General features: G+C 47.5%; 1 protein-coding gene and 1 long non-coding RNA gene across 3 annotated transcripts in view; one reads left to right on the forward strand and one right to left on the reverse strand.

Annotated features, from left to right (window-relative positions):
* The window catches only part of FTO (FTO alpha-ketoglutarate dependent dioxygenase), a 393,836-nt gene that overhangs the window by 335,709 nt on the left and 50,627 nt on the right, over window positions 1-7,500 (forward strand). The window lies entirely within an intron of this gene.
* LOC121045303 (uncharacterized) overlaps window positions 1-7,500 on the reverse strand; it is a 22,182-nt gene that overhangs the window by 868 nt on the left and 13,814 nt on the right. The window lies entirely within an intron of this gene.

Below are 7,500 nucleotides of genomic sequence, written 5' to 3' on the forward strand. Positions count from 1 at the left end.
CCCCCCAGGCTTTTCCCAGGGTTCTGCTGCGCATCAAGGAGGTGGGTGTTTTAATGGAGAGCCTGAGTTAGGAAACAGGAATTTGGTTTTGCCTTCTGCCTCCAGCTTGCTGGCTCTCAGCGTCCAAGCGATACCTGGCAAGCGGATCCCCCTTCCAAGTCTGGCCATCATCAGAGATATTGAGTGATTGTGTGAAAACAATCTGGCTGGTGAATGCCCCATGTCACAGGATCCTCACTCTTTTCACTTGACTTTTTCTCTACATTCAACTGCTGCCTTTTGTTGGAGTAACTGAGCGGGGGCCTGTGGGGCAGACAGGATTCCTCCCGGCTGCCTGGGGAACAGTTGGCCCAGTGTGTTCATCACCAAGGGTGGTAATTTGGGGAGCTTTGACCCCGATTTTAAGGAAAGTCCATTATTTGTCAATTATGAGACCTAGAAATCCAGATAGAGGACTCGGATGTTAAATGCCCCGCTCTCTCTGATTTGGAAGGGACAACAGCGTACTGGTGGATATGAATATGAACACAAGTTTCCTCTCCGTACCTACCTGTCTCCCTCCCAGAGCAGCCACATTTGGCTTGCCGTAAGCACGTTGCTATGCTGATGGGAATCTTCTGACTATCCATCTCTGGGATGAGCTTCTTTGAAAAAACAGTGGGTGATAAATATTTTGCCATATGAATAACAATGAAGGTAGCCTCCGATAATAGCTTACATCCTTCTGCAATCCTTTAGGTGATGGATTAAGAGAAAGAGAAGGTTCTGGGTCATGGAAACAGCTGCTTTTGGTGAAAGATTATCCAAAGTAGTGTGGTTACCGCAAATCCTCTATGTTCCAGCCCATATTTTACTCCATACCACTCCCCCCCACCTTCCTTGTCCCAATGCAAGGGTTTACGTTTCCTCCCTGCGTGGTATTTGTGCTTTAAAAGAAGATTTTATTACTTCTGCTACAGTGGAATTTCTCTTTTTACTAGACAGTTGGCATCACCACAGCCCGAAACCGCGATGGAGTTGTTAACACGCTGGGATCAGTATTTCCCCCCTCTAAAGCTATTCTTTTCTTCTCTTTATTTTTTTTAGAGGAAGGGGGTGGGGGAAAGGCTCCAACAAATCAACATAACTATTAACTTTCTGATTTATTTGCTACAGAGAGCAAAAAAAAGTCAATGTGAAGTGACAGAAACACCAGAACCGACAGTAGGAAAACATTCTCCGTGAAAGTTTCCAACTGAAATCCTACCACAGCCAGTTGGTTATCTGGAGATAGGCATCTTCAATTTCCTGATTGCATAATAGAAGTGGGATTTCTTTTTCCTCTTTAAAAAAAAAAAAAAAAAAGCATTATCCATAACATCAACATAAAGTTGTCTGTGCCTTGGGTTGCAGAAAGCCCCTGTCTCAGGAAGAGGCCTGTAATCTCCTCAGTTGCCAACAGTTTCCACCCTCTCCCTTCCTTCGAGGGGAAAGGCAAGTGTTCGTAACATGGTGATGGCCAGGAGAGGTCTCCAGGAGCCTGCCCGATTACCCCTGCCCACCCAGCAGACACCATGGCCCTTAGTAAGTGGCCCCATTCCTCCACCATAGAGCGAAATCGCGCCGAGAAAATTCATCGGGATGTGGATTGGCGCTCTCGTAGCTGCACAGCCGGTACCCCGTTATTGCTTTACGGGTTGCTCAGGGGTAGAAGTTTGTAAGGATTTGAGACTGTGCTTTGGACAGTTGTCCTGGTCTGGGGTCGGGCCACGCTTTACTGTTGACCTGCCCCCCTCACGAATGGCACCAGCGATGTGTGGCCTTCACACTTGCGGGTCTTCTCAGTGCAGCTGGTGACAACGCGCTACGCTTTCCTCACTCCCGAGCTCCTGATGACCCATTTCGGAGATGGGAAATTCTTGGCTCTGGCCTGCAGCTTACGTCACTTTTTGCGCTTAAAAACGCCCATGATCTCAAAAGCAGCCCTCGTTTTTAAATCACTTTGTATATCAACACTTCATTTTATTTAACACGGTGTTTTAAAATTATATTTAAAAGGCAGCCTCTTTTGTCTCCTGTGCCCTTGGCTGGGAAACAAAGGAAGTCGCTTTTAAGAGGTGTTTTACACTTTATGACTACTGAGAGAGAACATAGTCCTTTAATAGGTGTATATGTAAGAGAGTTCCACGTTATAGGTTTTCAGAGATTAAAAGTTCTGGAACAGAGTTGTTTGATAACATCTTTGAAGGGCAGAGGAGCAAATGGAAGCCTCAGAGATTCGGATGCCGAAACAGAACACTCCCTAAGCTTGCGGGCATCAGGAACTTTTCTGAGATCGTATTATTCTCACCGATAATGGCATTCTGCCTTGAGTGCGGGTGAGGGCTGTGCCGTCTTATACTTCATGGTTATGGGCATGTAATATGTTCTTCATTGAGCCAGGCAATTGACGGAGACGCCAGTGCATTTAAGACTTGAGTCTACTGGAAATGAGACTTGCATTCTTGCCAGAAATGGATGCTTTTCCGTGTCCACCACTATCACACATCTTGACTTTTTTTTTTTTAATCCTGACTCTGAAAACAATAATATCAAACAACTCCAGGGGAAAAAAGTTAAATATTTCCATATGAAGAGCTGATTAAATTTGTATGGTTTTCTTTTCAGTAAAAATTGATATGTGATGAAACACAGTGCAGCTGGATGGCGGGTTTGGGCCGATACGCCGCCCGCGTCCTCTGATCTGTGTACCCAGCTCCGAGAGCCAGTGCCCGTGATCCAGTCATCCTCCGCACTGTGGCCCAGGTTCAGAAATGCCCATTCCCGGGCGGTCTGGGCTGCAGGATATAGGCCCTAACCACCATCAACGGTCACCTGGCTTAGGTCGTTTCCTCTCAAGTCACTTGGCCTTTCAGGGGCAGGCTGAGTCCATGTGAAGCATGGTGGTCGAGAGGGGACGTGGGATGCTCCATCAGTTAGGTTTCCTTCAGTTGAGATGGGGGGAAGAGCCCGGCTGGGATGTGGGGCAAAGTGGTGGAGAAAATGACTCCTTGGCCCATGTGTTAGAAAAGGGCAAGACGATCTGGCACAGTGTGATCTGGGGTTCAAATGAGGTGGCTGTGACCTGTGTCTTTTTGCTCCACATGCTGATGCCACCGCCTTCGTGAGTCCCCCGTAGACTCTCCTCACTGGGTCACAAGATGGCTGCCAGCAACTCTCAAGGCTCTGTCCTTCTGCGCTCACATCACGTGGGGAGAAGCGAGCAGCCCTGTCCTGGCGTTCCCAGCACAGGGGCTCACCTGCCTTGATGGTAGCCCGGGGAGTGGGGTACTACCAGGGCTAGCGTGGATCGTGCCAGAACCCTCTACGCTTTGTCTGGGAAGGAGGGGTTTCCCGGCGGGAAACTAGGACAAGGTTTCAGACTGAGTTGGTGACAGAACAAGAATGTCCCTCACTTATGCCAAAGGCCATTCCCCCGACTCTTTGACCAGGAAACTTGAGTGTTGGGGATGGGGGAGAATCACATTTAGTGCTTCTGTTTTCATTCCCTTTAAATATGAGGAGTAAGAGGAAAGTTATTCGTGTGGAGGTACAGGCTTGACTTTTGCTTTACCCAGTGTTGAGGGTCGGGGGGCCTCTCCTGCTGCCGCCGTCAGAGGTCAGAGGTCAAAGGTAGCAGCAGCATATTTTTGTTCGGCCCACTCGAGAGAGATGAAACCGTCCCGCCACTCCCATGCTTAAAAACGGTGCCCATCCTTCCTCTCTGCAGAGAGGAGTTGCCAGCCAGTCAGGACTCCTCCAGGCCCGCTTTCGGCCGGCTTTGGCCCTTGCTTGTCACGACTTCTCGGGGCTCCCCTGAGCTCTACGGTAGGATGGCATCTCCTGCCTTTCAGCATTTATTCTGTTGCGTCTCACCTCTGCCCACCCTCCATTTTTCTCTCCCAGAAGCCTGATCTCTCTCCTCACGGTTAACCGTGATCAGGTGTGCCCTTCTCCTGGTCTCCAGAGATGGCCTCCTGGTGGGTCTCACCTCAGAGCCATCTTGGTTCTTCCTGTGGGCTACCAGAAGCGGAAGTGCCCAGCACTGCCTCTGTGGGTAGCGACTTCTCCTGAGTGAGGTCAGGCAGGGAAGAACTGAGAGGGGACATTCACTGTGGGGCTTCTCATGTATATTCCTCAGTCGGGGATGGTGGAGGTTCCCCCCCGCCCCCCACCACCTCAGGGACTTCCATTCTGAGATAGACGAAAAAGACAAATTTGACTCTCAACATTTGTTAGGCTCCAGGGAAGTCCTACGTGTCACCGAGCTATTATAGATCTCTATTTGTCAAACCCAGTGTTTACCCTGGGCTCCCTTACAACACCCCTACCCCTCCCCGCCCGCACCAAGAACCAGTCTACAAACAAAGCATCTACCCTCTGAGGATTCCTTTCTAATTAAAATTTTACATATACTAAATAAACAAGGGCACTTTTGAAATGTAAATGTGTCATTTTCTTGAGCGACTTAAATCAGCTCCACCTACCTGGAGACTGGGCTTCTCCTTCCGCACAAAGCCTCACGTTCTTAGTTCGCCTTGACTCTTGAGCGGCTCACATTCCCTGTATACTTAGATCCTGGTGTGGGTTGTTGTGTTTTTTTTTTTTTTTTTTCCCTTGAACACTTTCTACAGTTTAGTTATTTGTTGTAATTATCAAGTTCATTTTTCTCTAATAGATGTGATTAAGTATATTTAGCACTGTGTAATGAGTTTTCTGCCTGGTTGCATCTTAGCTAATAAAGAATTCCTTAGCGGCATCTTTGACAGCTGCTGCGGATCCCAGGCCTGTGCTACCACAAGAGACCTTTTCCATGAACTGCTAGCATTAGAGAAATTAACTCCATTACACTCACCATAAAATTGAGGCTGAAATTTGATTACTAATAGATCCTCCATTCAACCAGAGACGATAGAAATGGGGTGGCCAGCGGGGAGGAAGGTGAATGTATGTGAAATGTCGGCATCCACATTTTCATCAGTGCGTGTGTTCAGATATTTCCAGCCTCACCTCCAGTTTCATTTCCTGAGCACGACCGGAGAACGGTGCCCGGCTGATGGGTTTACAACGGTGCGGTTCGGGAGGCATCGGACCGGAGGTCTTGGTGACTGCTGTGACGGCGGTACCTGGTCATTGGTGCCTCTGTCCATACTGGGCTCAGAAACCTCTGGGTGTGTTTTTGGCCACGGAAACTCCTGGCCATTGTTGCAGGCTGTCCGGATTTGTAAGGCTAAAGTGCTGAGGACAATTAGTGATCGGCGAGTGGCTGCTATGATGTATAGTTGCTTAGCAACAGTCTCTGAATTAAGTCCCTGGAAGGGGGCTACAGGAAGAGACCAGACAGGAAGATGAAATAGGTAACCATTTCAATGTGGAGGTGAGTCGGTAATGAAAAAAGGAGTAAAAGATATTTGTAATCATAGAGACGGCTGAGTGGAAAATTGGGGATAAGGGAAAGAGAAGACAGAATTGTACCTTCTCTCTCGCTAAATAAAGTAAGTGGCAATTGAACCAACCCCGCTGATAGAAGAGCTCGTTCTCTTTCTTTGACGCCTGACTATGATTCCCACGCAGGCAAAACTCAGGGAACATTACCCGAAACGCGGCATGAACGTTCAGGGAAGGAAAAGATGGAGAACAGAGTTGGGTCTGATGGTTGAAATCGTGTAGAACAAGCCTAATTTAGTGTTAGTCAGTTCATACCAGTGAACCAGGATTAATTGGAGGACAGGGCCCAGTTTTCATGAAGCCCTGCTTGCGGAACCGAGTAGAATGGGCGCTCTTATATATACTGATGTTCAGCCCTGCTCCATTTCAAGTAAGGAAGCATCTTGAACAAGCCGGGAACAGCATATCCATTTCAATAGATTCAGCTGAGTTTAGACTCTCCGCTGACTAAGATATCACCCTGAACTCCATGATTTAGTGAGCTGGGTTAGCCTCTGGAAGCCCAGATGAGCAAAAGAAAGTGGAAAAGCAGTAAAAGACCTTGATCCAGATACTGAGCCTTGTTAAGGGGCTGCCTTATCTATGCACCGAGCTCTGTCTGGAGGTCTGCAAAGGTCCAGGGACTCATTACCGTTAGTGAGGGCTGTTTTGCAATTAGTGTTGAAACACTGAGATAAAGAAAGGATATATAGGAATTAAAAACAGATAACGTAAACACTAACAAAGAGTCTTAATCCCCTTGGCTGAGTGTTTTGCATGTTTACCTCTGATCAGAATTCTTAATAATATCGAGTGTGTTGCAATTCAATAAAGATCCCCTAGGAAGAGAAGAGTCGATTCTTGGGATTAAAAAACAAAACAAAACAAGAAACACAGAAGCAGAAAAACTGATGCTCCCATCTTCCACTACTTTAAAAACAAAACTTAGGAAAATACAAAATAGCAAATAAATTACTCCGGAAGGTTCTGTTTTGGGTTAGTTTGGCTCAGGTCATTTATGGGCATAATTCAGGTTCCCAGTATTTAGTGATTAGAAGGGTATCTTCAGGGCCCAGAAAACAGATTTTCTGTCTCCACCTCTGACTTGTTTTCTGCCCGAAGAATGAAGGTGGCAGTCAAGAAAGTCTTTGCCCTCCTGGCCCAAAGTTCCTCGTTGGAGAAAGGAAGCTGATAACCACCCCTGATTCTTGCCTTGTACCTATAAAGGGCTCACCGTCACAACAGAGCACTGTATTTTCAGGACAATGTATAATTATTTGGGGAGAAGCCAAAAATGGTGGCTGGTGCATAATAATGGCACGTATAATAACAATTCTGTCTAATGGCCTACGGTTCCAGTTTAGGTATCTTAAGCTAGGAGTGCTCTGTGTTCCTGCGTTCCCGCCCCGAGCCCTCATACTCTAGTCGTGTAGCCCCCACCTTCAGGGGCCACATACCTTGCTTTCCACAGACCATTGCATCCCTGGTACTCAGCGCAGGTTCTGTTCCATGGCGGGAACTCAGTCATTGTTGGTTGAATTTGTTCCCTTAGAACTAGCTGTGGCAACTAGCCTCCGGGATGGTCCCCAGTGATCCCTACCCCCCTGAAATTCACAGCCTCCCTTTCAATATGGGCTAGACTTGGTGACTTGCTTCTGATGGACATACCAAGGTGGGGGGGGGGGGTGGGAATTAGTTCGTGAAAGGTAGTGTGGCTACTTGCAATCTCTTTCTTTCTGGACCACTTACTCCGAGGGAAGCCAGTTGCCATGTTGTGAGCAGTTCTGTGCCAAAAGCCTCATGGTAAGCCACTGAGGCCTTCAGCCAACAGCCACACCAGTGACCTTAGAAGTATATCTTCCAGCCTCAGATGACTGCAGCACCAACTGATAGGTTACTTGTGTCCTTCCAAGAGCCACCCAACTCCCAAATTCCTGAGCCCCAGAAACTGCTGGATAATAACGCTCATGATTTTAAGTCCTTAATTTGGAGGGTAACTCATGGCGCAGCAATAAATGACGAGTGTAATGGCTGATTACCATAAGCATCACTTTA

The sequence above is a fragment of the Herpailurus yagouaroundi genome, unplaced genomic scaffold (assembly GCF_014898765.1).
Source record: "Herpailurus yagouaroundi ecotype Mexico unplaced genomic scaffold, PumYag 190, whole genome shotgun sequence".
NCBI lineage: Eukaryota > Metazoa > Chordata > Mammalia > Carnivora > Felidae > Herpailurus > Herpailurus yagouaroundi.